We start from the raw sequence: 24,553 nt of genomic DNA, 5'->3' as shown, positions 1-24,553 counted from the left end.
AAGGAGAAAATGGGTCTCCATGATGCTGCAGCTGCAAAGGTCACTCCAAGTGGGGACCACACTGCAGGTGGAGAGTTTCACTGTAGAGGCATCATACTGTGCATAGGGCACCAGTTTGTCTTAGTTCAGACCTGCAGTCCTTTAATTATTCCATCTCCTGCCAATCAAGCCTGACAACTAGAGAAAGAATTGGGATAGGACATACTCAAAAAATACCATACCCTGAACTTAAGTCATGACTTCCACATAGATTTCAAAACTCTTGACAAACATTGTGCTTACCTGAAAGGTAAGTATTGCCTTAGCTTAGGTGCACATATGGCACATGGAGACCCAGAGATGCAACTGACTTGGTCAATGCCACAGAGAGAATCTGCACCGGAATAGCACAAGGACTAACCACTTAAGCAAATTTCCTCTACTCCCAAATCTGCCTGCCTCCCCCGATGAAGAGGAAGTGCAACTATCATAGCTACTACATTTTCTTGGTCAGAGGTAAAGTGGATTGAGAGATATCTGGAGTCAGCTGTTCTAATTTAGATTGAGTAAATGAACGCCTTTGTGCATGTAAAATCCTGAGTCCCTCCCTGAAAGGGAAAGGATTTAGAAGGATATAAAGTGTTGATGAGGGAACGTTCACACAACGATCTCTCACACAAAAGACCCCCTGCTCAGCTATGTTTCTAAACATGTCATCCCAAAGGCGGGGGAAATGGTATGAAGACACAGACAGCACCACATACACGTACATGGATGGAATCTACATGCACAGTAAGACAGAGTGGGACATGCCGGTATCAAATTATTAATTCCATTTTGTGTTGAAACTCATCTTAACTTGCCCAAGGCAAATCTACTATGATCCATTCCAGACAGATGCTCTACCCAGGAAACATGTTTGACATCTCATCAGTCTGGAGCCATCAACTGGTTCTCAACTATCAGCCCCTGTGGAATAATGAGTGGGGAGGGGCCTACTTAACAACATGATCCAGCTCTGCGTAAGAAGTCAACCATCACTGTGCATAAGGAGGACTTTCAGGAAAGAGGGTACAGGAGGAACTTTGCCCAGCTTAAAAGAATGGAAAACCTGGGACTCACAAGAAGGTTGAGATCAGACCAGGAGATATGGCATCTCACGGCTTAAATACTCTTAAGAGTAAAGCTTCTGTGGTTAAGGAATTATTTTGCCTTCTTGTCTTGTTATCCCTGAAGATATTAAACTAAAAGCATACAGTGATCACAATAAGGTGGAGCTCAGCACCCCACATCCCCCCCCAAAAAACTATGACGAACAAGAGATCTGAATCATGGAAACATGTCCTATGACTGAGGGCTAAAAACAATGACTAGACTCTACCTAATTGACTTGGAAATATGATGGGACCCAGCAAGTGGATCCATTTATCACAGAGGGGTCATTTTACAGTGAGGTACTGAGTCAGGTTGTAACATAGCAGTATTTTTTTAAAGTAGAAAGGCGAAGAGAAGGTCTAAATTATGGTCTACAAAGCGAGCGTGTGAAGCATGAAAAAGGAAACAGCAAAGCTCCATCAATATGAATATATGACTCAAATGCACTCTGTAATTTTGCTTGATCTATTTTATATTATCAATCTATTTTCCATAAAGAGCACAGGGAAAACTGATTATATACTGCGTTGCGTTCTCTTTTAATAACAGCTGACTACTAGATGTTGATTAGAATAAGGCATCTGATGCAATTAACCCTGAAAGCCTATGCCTTGAAGAGCAAATTAATAAACTCAGTGTAGGGCAAACCATATTCAACCTTGATTAATGTAAAAAGTCTATATAGACCTCCAAACCTCCTTGAAATATGTGATATTTCAAATTATTCATTACCAGAGTTGAATGCTAGACTACTTCAGCCAGCCAGTCAATATGCTAATTTAACTGCTAATTTATTTTTGTTGTTATTTGCTGTAACATTAAGAATCACAATGTTTCATTTTAAATATCATCTACCTACTAATACTTATGATGGTAATAAGTCACTTTGAAGATTGAAGAGGCAATATAAGCAGCAGCCACATCATTCAATTCATACATTACACAGGATAAAAAGTACATTTAATTTTCCAGCAATACAATCCCCCTCCTAACTTCCAGACAACAACATGAAAAGTTCAAGTCCAAGCCCTAATTAAATGAAACACTGTCAAACATTTTGTTTAGACAGAAGCACTTTAAAACAGGGATCACTATTCAGCTGACTAAGGAGAACCGCTCATGAAGAACAGGACCTTTGACAAAGTCCACATTGGTCTAGGCCCTTCTCCACGTATGCATCAGTACCACTTTCCAGTCCTGTACAGAAGTCTCATGAGTATGGGGGGAGATGATCAGTAACTTCTGACATTCCTACAGGGCAAAATTAAGGTTGTAGTGTGAAATCTGCTGTTCCTCTATCAGTTTTGTCCTCACAAGAAATAAAATAAGGATTTTTAACATGTGGTAACTAATGTGGAAAAAATCCTAGTGAGTGAGCATGTTCAAGTACACCTATGAAACAGCTGCCTTATTTACACTAGAATTTTAACATTATTTGTTATAGAATGTGTTACAAGTAAACCTTTTCTCCTAATGGAGATCTAGCCTTAGGGTACGTCTAGACTACAGGGTTTTGTCGACGGAAGTTTTGTTGACAGATACTATCGACAAAACTTCTGTCGACAAAGAGCGTCCAGACACATTGAGTTCTGTCGACAAAGCAAGCTGCTTTGTCGACAGAACCCCGTAGTCTAGACGCAACCCTACAGGCAATAGAGGTCGACAGAAGGTGTTATGCCTCATAAAATGAGGTATACCAGCGTCGACAAAACTGCTAAGTTCTGTCGATGTTATGTCGACAGAACTCAGCGGTAGTATAGACGCTGGTATAGTTTTGTCGACAAAAGTCCACTTTTGTCGACAAAACTCAGTAGTCTAGACACACCCTTAGTGGCGAGGCACATGTCTCCAGGTGGAGGCAAAGCAGGAAGGAGGACAGTCTATCAGGGTACGTCTGGAAGTATCCCAAAATAGCAAGCCCGTTATTTCAAAATCTAACAGGATCTCTATTCCGATGTCCCTGTAAACCTCATTCTGTGAGGATTAAGGGGCATTTCAGAATAGCAGTTTATTTTTAAATTTGGCGCTGTGCAGGTTGTGCTAAATTATGAAATAAGCTATTTCAAAATTAACTCAAAATAAGTTACGCAATTTGTGTAGCTCAAATAGTGTAGCATATTTTGAGCTAAGGGTGCTGTGTAGATGCACCCTTAGTGAAGAAGGCATTAGCCTAGGACTCAGGTGACAAGATTCAATTCCTAGTTTAGTTATAGGCTTCTCTGGGTGACCTGGGGAAAGTCACTTAATCTACACTCTGCCCCTAAAATAGGGATATAATTCCCTATGTCATAGTGGCATTTGCAAGGCTACAAGCCATTAACTATTGTTGGCTTCTGACACAACAGCAATAAGGGCCACATAAATATGTGAATAGATAGGTGTGCATTTTTGGATAGGATAAGAACATAAGAATGGACATACGAAAAGGCCCATCTAGCCCAGAATCCTATCTTTCTATAGTGGCCAATGCCAAGTGCTTCACAGAAGGAATGAACAGAACAGGTAATCATCAAGTGATCCATCCCCCGTTGCCTATTCCCAGCTTCTAGCAAACAGAGGGTAGGCACATCATCCGTGCCCATCGTGAGTGATGCCCATAGATTGACCTATCCTCCATCTAAAAAAACATATCTAGTTTTTTTCCTCAATCCTGTTATAGTCTTGGCCTTCATGATATCTTCTGGCAAAGAGTTCCACAGGTTAACTGTGTGTTGTGCAAATAAATAACTTTTCAGTCCTTTGCTTTTAAGGTTTTGTAGTAGATATGCTACATGTAGAGCAGCCTAATATAAAGATTTTGTGTATGAATAACATTAAAAGAGTTAGTATTAGTGATTAAAAATAGTGAATGCCAAAAGAGTTTCTGTGCACAAGTAATGAGCACAGATCAGATAAATCCAAGCTGAATACAGGAAGTTCAGCCCACATTGTGAAGTTCAGAGGACCAGTCCAAATAACACAGAGAAAGGGGCTTCTTGTACTCAGAATTCAGCAAGTGAAAAGAAACAGATTCTCTCTATAATGGGTGTGGTGGTCCTCTCTCAAGAATCACTTGCACTATGAATTTGAACATTTTCTTGTGGTTAATAACAGCTGAGGAATCACTTCAGCTGAGCCAAGCATAATCCCCTTCTCCTCTCCCAGCATTCTCTACAACAGGGACAGAATCCTGTGATGCTGATTACATTCTCTGTTCAAGGAAAACCCTCCTTTCTCGCCTAGCTAAGAATCAAGAGGTCCTGTCATGCACATGTTCCAACTTCTTTCTTCTTCTAGTTTATCTCCAAACTTTGAGGAAGATGCAGAGAAATTGGAGAAGGTTCCGAGAAGAGTAACAAAAATATTAAAGGTCTAGACATAAGAACATAAGAACGGCCGTTCTGGGTCAGACCAAAGGTCCATCTAGCCCAGTATCCTGTCTACCGACAGTGGCCAGCACCAGGTGCCCCAGAGAGGGTGGACCGAAGACAATGATCAAGCGATTTGTCTCCTGCCATCCCTCTCCAGCCTCTGACAAACAGAGGCCAAGGACACCATTTTATCCCCTGGCTAATAGCCTTTTATGGACCTAATCTCCATGAAATTATCTTGCTTCTCTTTAAACTCTATTATAGTCCTAGCCTTCACAGCCTCCTCTGGCAAGGAGTTCCACAGGTTGACTACACGCTGTGTGAAGAACTTTCTTTTATTAGTTTTAAACCTGCTACCCATTAATTTCGTTTGGTGTCCTCTAGTTCTTCTATTATGGGAACTAATAAATAATAACTTTTCTTTATCAGCCCTCTCCACACCACTCATGTTTTTATAGACCTCTATCATATCCCCCCTCAGTCTCCTCTTTTCTAAACTCAAAAGTCCCAGTCGCTTTAACCTCTCCTCATATGGGACCCATTCCAAACCCCTAATCATTTTAGTTGCCCTTTTCTGAACCCTTTCCAAGGCCAAAATATCTTTTTTGAGGTCAGGAGACCACATCTGTACACAGTATTCAAGATGTGGGCGTACCATAGTTTTATACAGGGGCAGTAAGATATTCTGGGTCTTATTTTCTATCCCTTTCCTAATAATTCCTAGCATCCTATTTGCCTTTTTGACCGCCGCTGCACTCTGTGTGGAAGTTTTCAGAGAACTGTCCACAATAACTCCAAGATCTCTTTCCTGATTTGTCGTAGCCAAATTAGCCCCCATCATACTGTACGTATAGTTGGGGTTATTTTTCCCGATGTGCATTACTTTACACTTATCCACATTAAATTTCATTTGCCTAATTTTCCTATGTTTCCCAATTTTATTTGGCCATAGAACCCTTTTCAGCTTAAAAGAATTTCAAGGAACCCCTAGGGTAAAATTTTGTCAAGCGGAGCTCCAATTGGGAAACACTGGTCTAGGCAACATGAGCTATGAGGGAAGACTAAAAGAATTGGGCTTGTTTAGTTTAGAAAAGAGAAGACTGAGAGGGGACATGATAGCAGTTTTCAGGTATCTAAAAGGGTGTCACAAGAAGTAGATGAAAAATTGTTCTCCTTGGCCTCTGAGAATAGAACAAGAAGCAATGGGCTTAAACTGCAGCAAGGGAAGTTTAGGTTGGACATTAGGAAACACTTCCTAACTGTCCAGTGGTTAAACACTACAATAAGTTGCTTAGGGAGGTTTTGGAATCCCCATCACTGGAGATATTTAAGAGCAGGTTAGGTAGACATCTATCAGGCATGATCTAGACCTGTGGTTCTTAATCTTACTGCAGTCTGCACCCCTTTAGTTCTCAAAGTATGTTCTCACACTCCTTATTAAAAATCGTTGAAGTAGGTCAGTTCTTTAAACCTAAGATATATCATAAAAATCTGGCATGTCTCACACCCCTTGAAAGGGCATCTCGCACCCCCAGGGAGTGAGTGCACCCCAAGTTAAGAACCACTGATCTAGACAGTGCTTAATCCTGCCAGGAGAGCAGGGGACTAGACTTGATGACCTCTCGAGTTCCCTTCCAGTTCTAGTTTTCTATGATTCTATGATTTTTTTTGGTTCCCATGATGTCTACAAACCCAAAGTCATTCCATGCACACCAGCAAAGAAATATTGTAAAGGGTTATTTCAAGCTCTGCAGTTCCTGAGTGCAGAGACTGGGAATTTTAATCTCTTTATGAGTAATACATTCCTCTTATTGAGTTCTAACAAAAATGATCCCCTCTAACCAAGCTAGGTCACAATGTGAAACAGACTTAACAACAAAGACAAGAAAGGAAAGATTCATATACTTTTATTAAAAAGCTAGAACGATATAAAATTAACATCACGCATTAAATGAATTAAAAGCTAACAATCTGATAGGTCTCCAAATGTAACTGTAAATTGGGAATCACCACTGAATGGAGATTTGTTTAGTGGGATCTTGCATGGATCAGTTATAATCCCTACTTTATTTAATATTTTTATCAGATCTTAGATTGCTTTATTTAAAACAGATTTATTTGGGCATAAGCTTTCATGGGTAAAAACCACTTTTTCAGTTATATACAGAGGCCCAAATAAATCTGTTAGCCTTTAAGGTGCCACAGGTCTCCTTGTTGTTTTTAATCAAAGACCTGGAAGACAACATAAAATCATCATCAGTGTTGAGATTATTTTAAGTTTGCAGATGACACAAAAATTGGGGGAGTAGTAAATAATGAGAAGCCACGTAACTGACACAAAGCAATCTGGATCTTTTGGTAAGCTGTAAGTAACAAAGGATGTGTATTCTAATATTGCTACGTGTTTCTAGGAACAAAGAATGTAGGTCGGTCGTGCTTACAAGATGGGGCTCTATCCTGGAAATCAGTGACTCTGAAAAAGATTTGGGGATTGTGGTGGATAAGCAGCTGAACATGGAATTCTAAGGTGATGCTGGGGACAAAAGGGCTAATACAGTCCTTGGATGAATAAATAGGGGAATCTCAAGTAAGAGTAGAGTTGTTATTTTCTCTCTGAATTTTGCACTGGTGAAACCACTGCTGGTATTTTGTGTCCAGTTCTGGAGCCCACAGTTCAAGAAGAATGTTGATAAGGTTCAGAAGAGTCACATGAATAATTAAAGGGTTAGAAAACATGTGGTGAACCCAAGGTGCTCAATCTACTTATTTTACCAAAAAGAAGGTTAAGTGGTGATTTGATCACAGTATAAGTACCTATATGGAAATGAGTATTTGACAGTGGGCTCTAGAGTCTAGCAGAGAAGTAGAAGAATGTGATCCAATGGCTGAAAGTTGAAGCTAGGCAAATTCAGACAAGTAAAAGGTATATTTATAACAGGGATGGTAATTCATCACAGGAAAAAATTGTCAAGGGTTGTGATGGAGTCTTCATCACTGACTATTTTTATATCAGCAGTGGATGTATTTTCTAAAAGATCTGCTTCTAGGAATTATTTTTGGGAAGTTCTATGGCCTGTGTTATAAAACAGGTCAAATTAGATTATCACAGTCCCCTCTGGCCTTGGAATCTATGAAGTACAAAACCAGACTGTCCAATGGGCCCTAGGGACCAGTGTTCCTTCTAAACTGCATGGCTGCACGGCTTCCCTGCAGGTAGCCCTGAGCCTCTGACTGTGCAGGGCTGATTAATCACCTATGATACTGTGCTGTATCATAGGTATCTAATCTAGGGACCATGCCCAGGATCCCCAGCCAATTAGGGGGAGGCAGAAAAATGGGAGCCCTGCTCCCAACAGAAAAGTGCCTGGCCCAGGAGTCTGAAGCCCTGAAAGAAGCGTTTTGTGGGCAGGTGGTTGGGAAAGCTCTGCACCCAACATTGCTCCTGGGCAGAAGGGCCAGATAGGTGAAACAAACCCCCCTGCCCCAACCCCACAGCCTGACAGACGCACTGAGCAAGTGGCGCAGGGAGAAATCCCTGCACCCCAACCCCAGGAGAAGCACTGGGCAGTGAGGGAAGCCCCAGAGTCCAAGTCCCTGCTGCTGCTGCCCCAGGACTGGAGGAGGTCTTCCTTCCTGCCATGATCTCTTTTTGGTGGGTTTCTGGGCAGGTACAGTGAGGAGGAGGATAAACTTTGCCCCCTTGCAACTTCTCTTCTACTGGGGCATTTACAGGTTCCACTCCCTTTCCTGCTGCTGGGGCTGTCAGGGAATCCAGCCACTTCCAACTGGAGGGAGGGAAGGTTTTCCACACCTCCGAACCTGTAGAGGTGAGTCCACAACTAGCTAAACAGTAGAGCAAGTTAAATTCAACTAGAAACCTGTTAGTTATTTCAAAACTAGCAGTATTATTCACAGATCCCTTATTCTGAGGGAGTGGGGGAAAGATGTGTGACCAGAACTAATGAAACCAGCACTGACACTAGCCCATTGGGGGCCCAAAGCAGCAATCTTTTGGGGAACCCCCATACACACATACTAATAATTAATATGGGGGCTCCATTGAGCTGTTCAGGACCCTAAGCAATTGCTTAGTCTGCTCATGCCTAGCTTTTGTTCTGAATTAAACAAATACTAAACCCGGATCTTTTCCTCTTCCCTCCCCCCAGCTAGGCGTTTTATTGTTTACTGATGCCTGTTGACATATGCAAAGACTGTAAAACCTTAAGAGCAGAGACAGTCTTTTTTTATTCCACGTGTGTAAAATGCCTAACACAATGAGGCATGGATGAATAATTGAGACCACCATGCACTGAAATAAATATATTGAAATATGATTCAAGCTAACGGACTGCACTATGGAATAAATGTTTTCCATTGAAAAAAGAAACATGTGACTATTAAAGCTTAAGTCAATGGCTGTGCCCTGAAGCCTCAATTACAATATATATTAGAATCTTAATTGCTTTTTCTTTCAGTATTCTTCTTCCTTCAACCTGTGCTGATAGGAGCACTATAAATACCCAGGATACATAGATAAATGCTACATTGCTGCATGTCATAATGTATGAGTATATTTCTCAATATGCGAGGGGGCTACTTGCTGAGCTGACAAGCTGTCACTGCTTATTTTCATCTTATATGAAAAACTGCTCTCTCAGTTCCCTTGAATGGGGTTAGTATTGAACCCCTTTAGAATTAAATAATTAAAGAAAACCTACTATGTGGAGACAATATTATTACCCTTATTTTATTAGCAGTATATTAATACAATGGTGATTATATCAGTGTAGTTCCTTCCTGCCAGAGAGCATTGATAAAAGGCCACTGCTACCAATAATTGAATGATGTCAGCATTAATAATAGCTTATGAGGCAAGAAGGTGTAGTAGGGTCAATGCCAGCAAAACTCAAGCCACACCATTTGCCCAGATTTCACAAGGCAGGTGGTGTTTTGTTTAGTAAATATTTGCATCTGTGTGTTTCTGTTACATTTGATAATACATGTTAATATACTTTAGTGTGTGTTTCCCCAGCCAAAACTAAAGCCATTTTAATGCTGCTTTATCCAAGCTTTTTTCTCTGGTTGGGGCCACCAATAGCTCACATGCTTTCATGAAGGGTATGACTAGACTACATCCCTCTTTCGAAAGAGAGATGTAAATTAGACATATCGAAATTGCAAATGAAGGTGGGATTTCATTTTCCCATGCTTCATTTGCATAATCGTGTCACGTGTTCTTTCAAAAAACGCTATTTTTAAAGTGAAACTGCGGTCTAGACGTGGTTCTTTCAACAGGAAAAGCCATTTTTGAAAGATCCTGTACTCTAGACATACCCGAAGTGGATGGCAAGGATGGAATGTTCTTAGGGAGGAAGAGGTGAGATCCAGCTCTGATGACATTCTACCTATTATAATGACCATTAAGAGTACTCAACCCTTCCTTTTAGACAAAATCACTGTATAACAATTTGCTACTGAGGATCACTGAGATCACCTGAAAACTATCAGACTAAAATATTTATTATTATTATAATCAGTCTAGAATTATTGAAAATCAGCCTAGAAATCTGTGCCTTTAACCCATATCTAGTGTTGATCACAGCAGGCATGAGAGCAACCAGGCACCTCAGGAAAGCCTATATACAGTATAATAGTGATAGAAATGTAGCCGTGTTAGTCTGGGGTAGCTGAAGCAAAATGCAGGACAATGTAGCACTTTAAAGACTAACAAGATGGTAACATCTCTGGTATTGGCACACTCACTACTGGTCTGTCCAGCTATGTAGACTCTCTTCTCAAACCCTTCGCAACCAATACCCCCAGCTATCTCCGAGGCACTACTGACTTCCTAAGGAAACTACAAAACATCGATAACCTCCCCAATAACACCATCCTTGCCACCATGGATGTAGAAGCTCTATATACCAACATCCCACATGAAGACGGATTACAAGCAATTAGAAACACTATCCCAGAGGACACTACTGCCAACCTGATAGCAGACCTATGTAACTTTGTTCTCACCCACAATTATTTCCAGTTTGAGAACAACTTATACCTCCAGATCAGCGGCACAGCCATGGGTACACGCATGGCCCCACAGTATGCTAACATCTTTATGGCTGACCTAGAACGTTTCCTCAACTCCCGTCCCCTTTCACCCCTTCTCTACCTACGGTACATCGATGACATCTTTATGATCTGGACGCATGGCCAAGAAACACTGGAGATATTCCACAGAGATTTCAACAACCTACACCCCACCATCAACCTCAGCCTGGACCATTCTACACGAGAAATCCACTTCCTGGACACCACAGTACAAATCAACAATGGAAAATTAGACACCACTCTCTACAGAAAACCCACCGACTCATACAGTTACCTACATGCTTCCAGCTCCCATCCAAAACACACCACACGATCCATCGTCTATAGCCAAGCCCTTCGATACAGCCGCATCTACTCTAATCCCACTGACAGAGACCAGAAGCTTCAGGATCTCTACCAAGCATTTATAACCCTCAACTACCCACCCGGAGAAATAAAAAAGCAAATTGAAAGAGCCAGACGAATACCTAGAAACCATCTACTTCAAGACAGACCCAAGAAAACCAACAATAGAACACCACTTGTCATCACCTACAACCCCCAACTTAAACCTGTCCAACACATTATCAATAAACTACAGCCTATACTGGAACAGGATACCATACTCCAAGAGGCTCTGGGAGACAGACCCATAGTCTCCTATAGACAACCACCTAACCTCAAGATGATTCTTACCAACAACCACAGGACATACCACACTAATACCAACCCTGGTACCTTCCCTTGCAACAAACCCCGTTGCCAGCTTTGTCCACATATTTATTCTGCTGATACCATTATTGGACCTAACCAAGTGAGTTATATCAAGAACACATATTCCTGCGCATCCAGAAATATAATCTATGCTATCGTGCCGAAAGTGTCCGTCTGCTATGTACATTGGACAAACATCTCAGACACTTCGCCAAAGGATTAATGCCCACAAAACAGATATCAGACAAGATCACAAAGAAAGAACAGTTTCTTGCCATTTTAACCAGAAAGGACACTCTCTCAATGACTTAACCACCTGCATTCTGCTACAAAGACCTTTTACATCTGCACTTGAAAGGGAATCCTCTGAACTGTCATTCATGTTAAAATTCGACACTCTCCAAAGAGGATTGAACAAACACTTGAACTATCTTACACATTATCAAGATAGCTTTCCCAATTATCACCTCTAATACCATTAACTCACAAACATCCCACTCTCCCCACCTCTAATATCGTCAATTCACAGACACTTACCTTCCTTCCTTCCCCCCCACCCCCGCATCCCCCTCCTGTTCTGAAATGTGATTTGTCCTTTTCATATGTGTTCATTTTTTTTAATTGTATCCTTTGGTATATATGGTTGTGACTATTTTCTTCCACTATTTGATCTGAGGAAGTGGGTCTGGCCCACGATAGCTCATCATCTAATAAACCATCTTGTTAGTCTTTAAAGTGCTACATTGTCCTGCATTTTGCTATATACAGTATATTAGTGGTGTTGCCTGTAATGAAATAAAAGATCAGTATCACTGCAGTCTAAACTATGTGATCCTTTTCTTTAAAAGGTAGGAGAGTGAATTGAAGTGTTAAAGTGATGTATAGGTTTTCACCTTCACGTCCCAGTCCAAATCCAGGCCAATTTAGTACAAAGTTTCAGTCAATACCATTTCATTGCTGTCTGGTGTTATCTGTAAAATGAGTTTGTTGAACTCAGTCTAGTTCCCAGTAGAAAAATGCTTACATTGCACTCCAAACTGACATCTTTTTTGTACTCTCAGTGAAGAAGTCAAGGTTTGAAGAAAATAGCCAAAACAAGTGAACCATCTCACCACTTGAGAGAGATATTTCCAGTTCAAGGTTTACATACCTCAATAGGAGAGCTTGAGAAACTTTTGCGGTTACTGCCAACACTATATTATTCAGTGGAAAGAATACTGCAGCCTTGACAACTGTCAATATAAGACTTTCCATAATCACTAGATTCTTTCAAATACAAACATGAAAAATTTACTGGGATGCAATCTTTGGTCCTTATTTTACACTGTTCATGGTCTACTTGAATTTCAGGGCCTAACAATTAAAAGGCTGCATCGTTTGAAAAATGGGGTTCTTAAAGTAAAATTTTCTAAAGTCCAGAAGTTATTTCAGAGCTTAAATCCAATTCTCAAAAGTGACAGACACATAGGACCCTGAGTCTCATTTCAATGAAAATTAGTCTCGATTAATTGAAAATTATAGTCTAAATAATTCACAGTTGCCACATTAATTTTTGTTAAAATTGCTCTTTTATGCCTTGGAAATATTCCCATTATTACTAGTCCAATAATGATCAAGAAGAGATACAGTTTATGGACTTTCCTTTGTTGATTGCCAAAACCCCCTTTTCATTTTGCCATAGACAATCTTACTTAGTTAATATTTGCACAATGCTTAAAAGATGTCAATTCAATTTAAGTATAAGCAGTCAGCATCCATTTATCTTCTACCACCTCCAAAGGGATAGCGGCGAGGAGTCCTGTGGCACCTTACAGACTAACTGAAGTGTAGGAGCATAAGCTTTTGTGGGCAAAGACCCACTTCGTCAGATGCATGTCTTTGCCCACGAAAGCTTATGCTCCTACACTTCAGTTAGTCTATAAGGTGCCACAAGACTCCTCGCCGCTTTTGCACATTCAGACTAACACGGCTACCCCTCTGATACTTGACTCCAAAGGGATTTAATTTACACTCTACTCTGCACTAGTTAGGCCTCAGCTGGAGTACTGTGTCCAGTTCTGGGCACCACATTTCAAGAAAGATGTGGAGAAATTGGAAAGGGTACAGAGAAGAGAGACAAGAATGATTAAAGGTTTAGAGAACATGACCTATGAAGCCAGGCTTCATGAACTGGGCTTGTTTAGTTTGGAAAAAAGAAGATTAAGGGGGGACATGATAGCGGTTTTCAAATATCTAAAAGGGTGTCACAAGGAGGAAGGAGAAAATTTGTTCCTCTTGGTTTCTGAGGACAGGACAAGGAGTAATGGGTTTAAAGTGCAGCAAGGGAGGTTTAGATTGGACATTAGGAAAAAATTCCTAACTGTCAGGGTGGTCAAATATTGGAATAAATTGCCAAGGGAGGTGGTGGAATCTCCCTCTCTGGAGATATTTAAGAACAGGTTAGATAGACATCTGTCAGGGATGGTGTAGACAGAGCTTGGTCCTGCCTTGAGGGCGGGGGGCTGGACTCGATGACCTCTCGAGGTCCCTTCCAGTCCTATGATTCTATGATGTTTGAGGTTGGAGCATCTGTCCCAGCTTCAGTCGGTGAAGAATTTGGAGAGAGATTTATAAAATGACCTTTTTGGCATTTAGCAGCTTTTGTATTCTAATCTAGTCAGGAACTTATACTATACTCTGCACTGATGTACCTAGTCACCTTCCAAAAGTGATGGGACTAAAATCTGTGATATGTTTCCATCTTTCTTCCTTATTTTCTTCATTGGGTATAGTGTTTGATTTATCTATCTCTGTTGCACCATTGATCCTGCCAAGCCAAAATTTCAAGTGAAATAGAAGACAGCAATTTAGGAGAATCATAATATATCCCTTAGTGAGGAATGCAAGGGTAAAGGATAAGCCAGAGCAAGTCATCAGATCTGTGTTTAAAGGAAGTGCTTGCTAGACAAAAATAGGAACAGGTTGACAGAATGAATGGCAATCTCTGAGAGCTCTATTTCAGAGCTGAGAATTCCAAGAGCGAGATAGGGACCGACTAGAGCCTCAAGAGACAAAAATAATTTCACAATATCCAGATTTATAGGTCTGCTAATATTAATTGAAATATAGTTAATCCTTACCAACTGCATTTTAAAAAGCATCTTTGTAGCCCTATCAGATGACTTTGTATTCTTTTGATGACATACTTAGATATGTTACTGAAAAAAAGGTATCATGAGAAATCTTGTAATATTTACACAAAAGTGTTTAAAAAAAGGCAACTTGGTGTGGTCCCTCCCAAACAAATGTTCATGAGCTTAGCAACATATATGTTTCATGAAGGATACATAGAAGGGTAATTTAAAGTCAAAGTTCTTGAAGGAAAGGACTTAGACCGGTAACCCAATTCATTGCTCCACTGAAATGTAATGTAATGTAAGATTCTGTTCCAAATTCATTGCCAGTGTAAATTGATGAAATGCCACTGATTTCAGTGGAGTTACACCAATTTATACCAAAGATTTTGGTCTGCTGAGGGGATGGGTCCGATTCAGATCTCCTTCAGTTGTAACTCCGTTATCTATGGAGCCAGTCCCCAGGTTCCCTCAACAAAAGGAAGAAAGATTTCACCGAGTTACTCCTGATTTACACTGGTCTATCTGAAATCAGAGTCAGGGCCCAAGTTTCCTAGGATACAGCACACTGACTCATTCAATTTGAACTCCAGCCCTGTGAACACAAAATGATTGATGTTCCTTCAACAGACTAACAGCTGGAAAGCAGGCACCACAGAAGCACATATCAGAGTGGTAGTTAAGAAAAAGACTGGAGATTAAAGTAATTGGGGAAGAAGCCAGGAAAATTAGACAATCTAGAAGTGTAAAAAACTGGTGCATGCTGAGTCGCAGTAGAATCAAGTTCTAGTTTCTTCTAAAAATGTAAACAAAAGAAAAAACTTCTCTCTCCATAGAAAAGAATAAATCTCCAAAAATTTAAATGCTCACCCAGCTTTTAAATCTTTTTTAAACCACCCAAGGAATGTTTCCTGTTAGGCAAAATTTCAATTTAATAGGAAAAAATACATGGCTTGGACACCTTCAGTAATTAACAAAAGAGCCTTCACCATGAACAATAATCAAGAGCAGTTGCTGCTTTATAGTGATTCTAAGACCTCCAAGTGAAGAAAAACCCTCTAAACTATCTATCGGTTCTATCATATGAATTTGTACCCCTGAAAACAACAGTATTCACATTTCAAGTATCAGAGGGGTAGCCGTGTTAGTCTGAATCTGCAAAAGCGACGAGGAGTCCTGTGGCACCTTATAGATTAACTGAAGTGTAGGAGCATAAGCTTTCGTGGGCAAAGACCCACTTCGTCAGATGCATTCACATTGTGGGTGTGGAAAATTAACTTCACACAACTTGAGAAGCAGAGGAAAGATCTAGGGGAAAAAAGAAACCAGACCCAGGCCTCCAAGCCCAATGTAGTGAAGAGAACTGTACCACTTTGCTCTCCCCAAGCAAATGTGGTCTAATGGACAAAACACTGGACTTGTATGTCCTATTCCTAGCTCTGGCCTTTAGTTTGACCTTGTACAAATCACTCCACCTTTCTGTTTCTTCCCTGTTTGTCTTGTCTATAAGACTATAAACACTTTGGCTACGTCTAGACTACATCCCTTTTACGAAAAAGGGATGTAAATTAGACGTATCGCAATTGCTAATGAAGCGGGAATTTAAATCTCCCCGCTTCATTAGCATAAAAATGGTTGCCACTTTTTTTCTGCACGGAGCTTTGTCGGAAAAAAGTGCCAGTCTAGACGCTGATCTTGCGGAAAATAAAGCCTTTTCTGAAAGATCCCTTATCCCTATTTCATAATATCCCTATTTCATAAGGGATCTTTCAGAAAAGGCTTTATTTTCTGCAAGATCAGCGTCTAGACTGGCGTTTTTTTCCAACAAAGCTCTATATGGAAAAAAAGCGGCAGCCATTTTTATGTTAATGAAGCGGAGGAGATTTAAATCCCCAGTTCATTAGCAATTGCAATACGTCTAATTTACATCCCTTTTACGAAAAAGGGATGTAGTCTAGACGTAGCCTTTGGGTCTTATTATGTATTTTTAGATGCCTGGTACAATAGAGCCCTGATCAGCACAGTGGTTTCCAGGTGTTATTGTAACATAGCTAATAACCTAGCATCTTTATTCAGCTTCTGGATAGCTGGTTAGATAGACATCTTTCAGGGATGATTTAGATGGTGCTTGGTCCTGCCATGAGCACAGGGGACTGGACTTGACCTCTCGAGGTCCCTTCCAGTTCTCATGTTCTATGATAACTTAGGGACATCTTTTGAAGACAAGAGAGAACAAAAAAAGCACGTAAAAATGTACCGAGGCCATACTAAAAAAAGATATAAGGAAGTTTTAGCACAAAGCAAAAAGGCATTTTTCTGCAGGCTTTTAAAAAATAATTATTTAAGCAGTTAAATGAGTGCCACTCCTATTCCTGTTCAAATAAAGCAGAATAGTCACAACAGGAAATATGCAAAAACCTCTTCCAGCCACTGCTCTGTGGATTGCTTGAGCTTTTTATGTATACCCTGCAAGAACTGATGTGAAAAAAGGGAATGAAAGCATCTCTGGGACATTTCCAAGGAATTCTAATTAACCTCCTGGGGAGAGTGAGCTGTAGATGGACAAGGGGACAGCCAGCCTCCAGGTGACGTCAAATGCTCATGTTCATGGTTTACTTTCGGAATGTTACTGCTCATTCTTTTTTGACTAATTAAATAGGTACTTCTGATAAAGTGATTTTTTCCTCCAAGACCTACCTCCAATCTTATCATAGTGTAAATTTGAGTGACTTATATAAAGCCGTTTGATCTTAATTGGAAGACGAATCAAGGGCAGCTCAACATGTTTTTCTTATTTAAAATAAAGAAAAAGCTTGTTTCAGGCATGCAGCCATCTCTTACTCCATTCTTCTCCAGCCAGTGTGATTGTACTGCAATGGCAGTTTGTGAAGCGGGTTCAGTGCACATTATGTACAGGACATTGGAGCTTCCTGGGGTCATGGCTCACTAGTAGATCAGAATTCATTTCTGAGAACAAGTTAAGGTTGCATATTGTTACCATCCATAGCTATAGTTCAGTTGGAGGCTGAAATCTGTACTATTTATGTACCTTTACCTGCCCTCCAAGAATTGTATCTTCTAAACAAATATTCCATATAGCAACCATGAAATTCTAGCCTCCAAAAATAAATCAGTCAGTAAATGAACAGGTACATTTCATTTACCTTTCTGTTTATGTCTATACTGTCACAAGTCTATCAGTGTAAAAAGCCAAATAGGCGCTTCTTATTCAGCTTTCTACACCTCTTCTTATGTCATCACCATCTATTATTCTGCTCATTTTTTCCATTTCCCTTGTTTTCATCTTCCACCCCTCTCTCTTCCTTCTTCCAGGCTCCCCCTTCTGCCTGCCAATCTGGGAAATCTAGGCCTGGATCCACAAAGGAACCCAGAAATTGCAATGTTCTGACTAACTCCACACCAAACAGGGAGGCGAATGGCTATTCTTAGCTCAGTGGTTCAGTAACGTGCCACTAACGTGGGAGATCCCAATTTAACTCCTTTCTGCAACTTCTCTCATCATCTGCCTCGGATGGTTTAAAAATAACAAATCTTGCCTCCTGCTTAGTTAGGGTGCTTGGGGAAGGACAAACAAGGGTGAGGCTGTGTCTGGGCCTTGTGCTCCCCCTTTTAGGAAGAATCTGTCACCCCTATTCCATAGTCCAGTAGTGAGGGCACTTACCCTATATCCACTAATGCCAAGATCTCTCCCAGTTTCCCCTACTCTCTCCCCTGCAAGGCCTCTCTGAACTCCAGATACGAATCTGTCTGCTGACTCAGCTCCCTCATTTGGTATACATCCCTAAACCTGTAAGTCGGTGGAGTCAACATGAGCACAAGCAGAGGGAACTGAGAGTGCCCCTGAGCAGGATGAGGAACCAAAAATGAGGACTTTGTAATATGGAGAGGCAGAAACTTGGAGGGGGGGGGAGCAGAAGATAGAACATGTTTGTTCGCAGGAGTGAAGGGAGGAAGAGTTTACTCAGGAGAGGAAAAGGGAGTGAGGATCTGTGGGATAGAAATGGAAGTGGCAGAAAACATTTTAGAGGAAGGAAAAAGCAAGAAAGTAACTTTCACAATAGTGTTTTGAGGCATAGTAATGGATTTGAAGTGTGAAATAAGTTCCAAATACCAAAGGTTAGTTAGTGGCAAAGATAAGAGTAGAATACAGGACCTCCTGGCACGGTGCTTAACTCACTAGGCCAGGGGTGCCCAAACTTTTTTCAAAGAGGGCCAGATTTGATGAAGTGAACAAGCGTGAGGGCCGACCATTTTGCCTGACATTCTTTGAACCATTAAAATGAAATGCAAATTAACTATTTTATGCAAAGTTTATTGCAAACGGCATACTTTTCATTTCGTCACATGGATGACAAATCTAAACAGGTGTTAAATCACTCTGCCTTTCATATCTGAAAACCAGATGGAAAAAAAAATCCAGGAAGCTGAAATATATGTCAGGAACATTGTAAAGTACATTACATATTATTGGTAATAAAGGTTGTCTGTCAACTTTTAAGTTCAAAAAATATGAACAGGAACATAACACCAAGTATACATGTTGTGTCCAAATATATTTATAACTGATTTAGACCAACTGACATTAACTGAGATTTTACAATGTATTCATCTCAATACATATGGATTCGTTGGGGGCCATAAAAGACAGATATTGCCAAATTACCTGTGGGGCTGTATTAAACCGGAACATGGGCCGCAATTGGCCCGCGGGCCGGACTTTGGACATGCCTGCACTAGGCCATATGATTTTGGGCAGCTCAGCTACTGGTACTCACAAGTGTGCCCTTCTGAGCAAAGGGCTCTATACATTTTTAGAAGCATCCAGATAACATTTATTTCACAGATAATTTCATTAAAAGCTTTCTTAATTCCCTATAACAACAATAATTTCACTAAAGTTTCAAGAAACCAGACAAATTCTCTCAAAAATATTTGGTGGTAAATATTTGACTTAGTTCTAATTTTGGATTCTAATCCCATAGATGGATATTAAGAGGCTGAGGAGTGAGGTAAACATATTTGCAGGGTCACATGGAACCCAATATTGAACGTGGTTTAAAGTCAGCCTGGCAATTCATGCGTGTGCCTTCTCAAGTTAATTTAATGAACTGGTGTTGTTCAATAAGAAATGTGGTTTTTTCTTCATAAAGAATCCAGCCTGAACCAAAACACTAAAACGGGAAACTTTACAGTAAAAGACTCCCCATTTTACTAATCTTTTGCAAATCTAATCTTGTAGTGTCAGCAGGTCTGGAATTCAGTGTTCTGAAACAGCAAAGAAGTATGTGTATACACAATGTGTAGATTTAAATTATAGTGATTATAAATGCAAAGTAAACATTTAGTTAGAAGATACTCCCTTTATGCAAATATTTTTTATCTTTACAAAAAGGCAGCCCCAGCAGAGGAACAAGAATAAAAAAAATCCCAAACAATTAAAGTGAGAATTTTACAGTGTCTCCTCTTCTTTGAATTATATTGCAAATATGTTTTCAGGCTAACACAAGAATTCAAGGGGAACATTTTAAAGCTTACAGCTATAAATCTGTCTAAGAGCAAATTATGTTGCATAAACAAGTATGGAAGTATTCTGGTATAATGAAATACCGTGCAAGCACACAGACCTCAGCTACCTCTTCATTTCACTTTCTTGTGAATGAAGCTGAGCTAGTGAATTCACACCAATGTCCTAATCTTTGTCAGAGACTGACTACTCTCTCCTTACAGGTAGATAAAATATATGGTAGGTCAAAGAGCAAAGCATAATTGCTGTATCTGCAGTTTAATTTTCTTTTTTGAGAAGAATCCCTAGCTCTTGTACAGATGCCTGTCACACATTTAATTAAAGGACACTTGGAAAATCATTTCAGTTTACGGCGTATGAATTACACTATTACTCTTCTCTGGACAAATCGTGCACTGGCATGGAACTCTTAACTGAGAATCCAATTCAATAAATTATCAGGATCATTACAGCTAAGAGGCTTCTCCTATCAATTCAATCTCTCTTTAGCTGTTAGTGGGAGGTCTGGAGAGCAAAAAAGTACGTTTATACAATTTTCAGTTTAATCAGGGCACACACTTTACAGCTTAACAATTTGTCTGTATTTTTGTAAATGTTATCCCTAATGTTAGTTATCTTTGTGCACAGATAACATGAGCCAACCGGAATGGGCTACTACAAAGTCTAAAACTCAGGTTTGGACCACCAAGAATCCCTGGAAACCACCAGCTCAAATGCCAGCAGGATTGAATCAGCTCTTCCTCTTCCCAACCTAAACACAATAACATACCACTCATCCTCTAGAGGTTTTCCAGTGAAACCTTAAAACCTAAGATCAGATCAGGTCTGTGTAGCAGTTACAGATGACACAGCAATTTATGTAAGAGTACATGTTTGCTCCAGTGTCCTTGATCAAATGTTCCAAAACTTGGCTCACACTACTGTTCATAGAGATGCATTTCAGTAGCACTGTATATAATTTAAGTGGTTTGGCATGCAAGTAGCATATACCCAGATAAAGCACTAGAAGACTTACCCAGCACTGCTGGGGTCCTTCAGGGCAAAGGGCTTGGAGTATGAGGGTGCAGGAGTCAGGGCAAGGGGTTAGGTATGTGGGGGACCTAAGGCTAGAAGCTGGGGGCATAGGGGGTGCAGGAGTCAGGGTTCGGGGTAAGGAGGGACTTAGGACAAGGGACTGGGGGTCTGTTAGGGTGGGAAAGTTAGGATTGGGGGTGAAGAAGGGTTCGGTGGAGGGAATACAGGAGTTAAAGCAGGGGGTGAGGGGCAGAGTGTGAGGCTCTAGGAGTCAGGGCAGGGGTTGAAAGCAGTGTTCCCTATAAGCTGTGTGGCAGCACAGCTTCACGGGTGATTAATCAGCCCCACCCAGTCAGTCAGCTCCATGCACAAAGCCCTGAGCCTCTGACTAGGCAGGGTTGATTAATCACCTATGAAGCTGTGCTGCCCCACAGCTTAGAGGGAACACTGGTTGGGAGGTTGTGGGGGGCTCAGAGGAGGGGCTGGGGTGGCCAGCAGCCATATGACCAACTACCATGGCTACTCCCTAGGACGAGGGCACTTGCTGTCCCCTGTGGTCATTCTGAGATATAGCCATCTCTATCACAAGCACATTCCATGCACACCCCAATGTCCTGGCACAACCAACCCCTGAACTTTAAGTTATGATAAGAGGAAGCTACATATAGAATTTGGTGGTCTTAGCTCTTGCTCGTTAGGAGTAGTTCTTGAACAAACAGACTCACAAACAAATGGGCACACAGATATACAGTATATTATTAGTAAATCCCTTCATGGCTCTCTATGAAGAAGCGCAGTGTGGGCTTCATGGCAGGTCTCAGTATTTAAGTAGTATATGTTTGTAAATAACTCCATTTGATGCACCCTTGATAAGGCACTTGGTTACATCCCATTGTCCTTAATTCAAAACACAACACAGGTCCCATTTGCAATATATATGGAACTTGGTCAAGATCCCATAGACATGGCCAAAAATAACATTTAATTATCTGCACTACAAATTGAAAACTGGGAGCCCCAGGCTTGAGTGTAATTTTTAAGTTGATGGTACCTTAAAGGTGCTATCAGTTCCATTTCCATCAGAATATTTTAGACATACTCCCTAGTAGGTTACAGAATGTCTCTATACCTTTATCTGTGTTGCTATTTTAGTGCAGAGCTAGATAGTAATAACTGGCAACTTTGGAGCAGATTCTGTTCTCCCAATGTTTCATGGTATTCGTATTTGCCACTGGGCAGCTGATTCTTTACAGATGAGAAGGATTAAATGGAACTCTAATTATATATCTGAAAAACATGCCTCTTAAAATCATTACAGTTCAAAGCAGTAAGAGTACATAAAGAGAAGATATTTGTTATATTTGATATTGCAGCAAGCTCCTTGTATGATTTTAGGGTGCATCTGCACAGCACCTTTCCTCAAAATAAGCTATGCAACTTGCATAGCTTATTTTGATCTTATTTCAAAATAGCGTATTGACTGTGACTGTGCTTCTTGCTCCCTTTCTTTAGTATGTATAAAAAAGGCTGTTGTGGAGGTTGTTGCAGGGGGGTAGTTAGTTAGTTACTCAGTCTGCCTTTTTTAATGTCACAAATGTAAACAATGTAAAAAAACTGTAGGGTCATCTCAGGTTTTCTGAAGGACCTCCTGATAGCCTGTCCTCCATCTCAGTGGGAGAGGCTGTTGGTTAGATCAGCAGCTGTAACTGTGCCCCAGTGCCCAAAAGGGAGGGGCAGAGGCAAGAGTGCATGCTTCATGAGACAGGGCACAGGCTCCTTCTTGGGCCTCTGGCTCTTATAGGCCAGCAACAAAAAGAGAGCAGGTTGGCTGACTCTCATGCTCACCTCCATCTACTTAAACTCTTCCTAGGAGTTTCAAGAGCCTCTGAGCCAAGAGGAATGTCAAAAGTGAATTTGCCAGGCAGAGGTGAAAGTAAAAGGGTGCTCCCCAGTGTGCAGCTCCTGCAAGTGTGCAGCTCCTGGCTAAGCTGCGGCCAAAGACATCAGGGGAGATGTTTAAAGAATCAGCAGGGACCTATTTAAAGAGGGGGGAGCTACTTAAAGAGCTGTTAATTGGCTATTTAAAGAGCAAGTAAAGAGCTATTTACACGGGGTCTCTCACACTGCTGATAGTTTCCCTGCAACAGTGCCCCTACACAGACAGCCCACAGCTCCCTTGTGGGCAGGTAAGATTACCTAGCCCCAGCCACCCTCCACCCTATAGTTCCCTTCCTCCTCTGTCACCACCCCCCACCCGAGGATTCCAGATCAAAGGGGGATGTGAGGCTGACAAGTGCACTGAATCCAATTTTTCCCTTATCTAGCCTCCATGTTTCTTTTCCCCAACCTATGCCCACAACTGTTCTCCCCTCTCTTATCTCTCATCCCTACTATCCCCCTTCCCTCACTGCAGCCTCAATCCCTCCTCACATATTCCTCGGCTCCCTAACTTCCGCTCCCAGAAAGTGTTTGCATGTGTAATTTCTTTTTAGTATTGTTTTGGGGCTTTCTGAATACTTTGTTGCACTCAGATTACATTTCCCCAAAACACAAAGCCTCTTTAGCAGAGGCAGACTGTAAGAACGTGCCTTTTTATTTCAGATTCATAGTGCCTGGGTGATGATTAGGTTAAATAGACACAACAACAATGCTGCAGAAAAGGGATTCTCAATCTGCTTACTAGTGTGAGCTCATATGCAGCTCTCTGTGTGTTACGTGGGCCACATCCACACACAATATATACATATGTGCGGAGAGCCAAAAGAGGACTGAAAACCCAGCTTTCCTCATAGCGATTGTGTGGCTCTGGGGAAGTGGTTCCCAACCTGCACACAGACTACCTGTATGGCCCTGAGGATGTTACAGCCTCTCTCCGAGATACGAACGAGTTACAGACCAAACTTGGCCGTAACTCGATCCGTTCATAACTCAGACCCCATTGAGTTACACGTGACCGCTCTGTTTGTAAGCACGGGTTGCGTTCTTAACTTGGGACCGCCTTTACGACTGCTCCATGGGAGCTTTGGTCATAAGTGCAAACGGTCGTAACTCGACCGTTCGCAAATCAGGGAGCGGCTATACATGCACTGCAGCTGTGTGCTGACTGGGATGTAAGTAGTCTGTGATCTGCAAGTTGGGAACCACTTCACCAGAGCAACAAAATTTCTATGAGTAAACCTGGGTTTTCAGCCCTCTTTGGCTCTTTCTCTGCACGTGCTCACTGTAAACATAACCCTTTAATTACATATATATTTACATTCACAGTAGCTTACATTACAAATCCTATCTGGGTTTCTGTTTTTACTTCTTGTCAGGTGGAACAGATTCACTTCTGGTTGGATGTGATGTAACTATATTGTCTGGGCCTCACTCATAGACAGTAAAGGTGGACCCTTTTGCTGAAGTAAAGCATTTTTATATTCAGTGCAGCAGTGAAAGTAACTTAACATTTCTTACAGGTACTGTCCTATTGCAACCTAGGCCCTGTCAGCTCTTTAAACAGCTCCCTGCTGGCTTTTGTGGCAGATCAGCCAGCTCCTGCCAGAGCTGTGCACCAGGGCGCACTCACTCACTTTCACCTCCAATTCAGTGTA

The 24,553-nt window shown here is 41.1% G+C and overlaps 1 protein-coding gene across 1 annotated transcript in view; it reads right to left on the bottom strand.

The window, feature by feature from the left end:
- The window catches only part of PTPRN2 (protein tyrosine phosphatase receptor type N2), a 944,343-nt gene that overhangs the window by 838,851 nt on the left and 80,939 nt on the right, over nt 1-24,553 (bottom strand). The gene's annotated exons all lie outside the window — the stretch shown is intronic.

The sequence above is a fragment of the Pelodiscus sinensis genome, chromosome 2 (assembly GCF_052426305.1).
Source record: "Pelodiscus sinensis isolate ZL-2025 chromosome 2, ASM5242630v1, whole genome shotgun sequence".
NCBI classification, from domain to species: domain Eukaryota; kingdom Metazoa; phylum Chordata; order Testudines; family Trionychidae; genus Pelodiscus; species Pelodiscus sinensis.
This window is presented reverse-complemented; position numbering and strand designations above follow the sequence as displayed.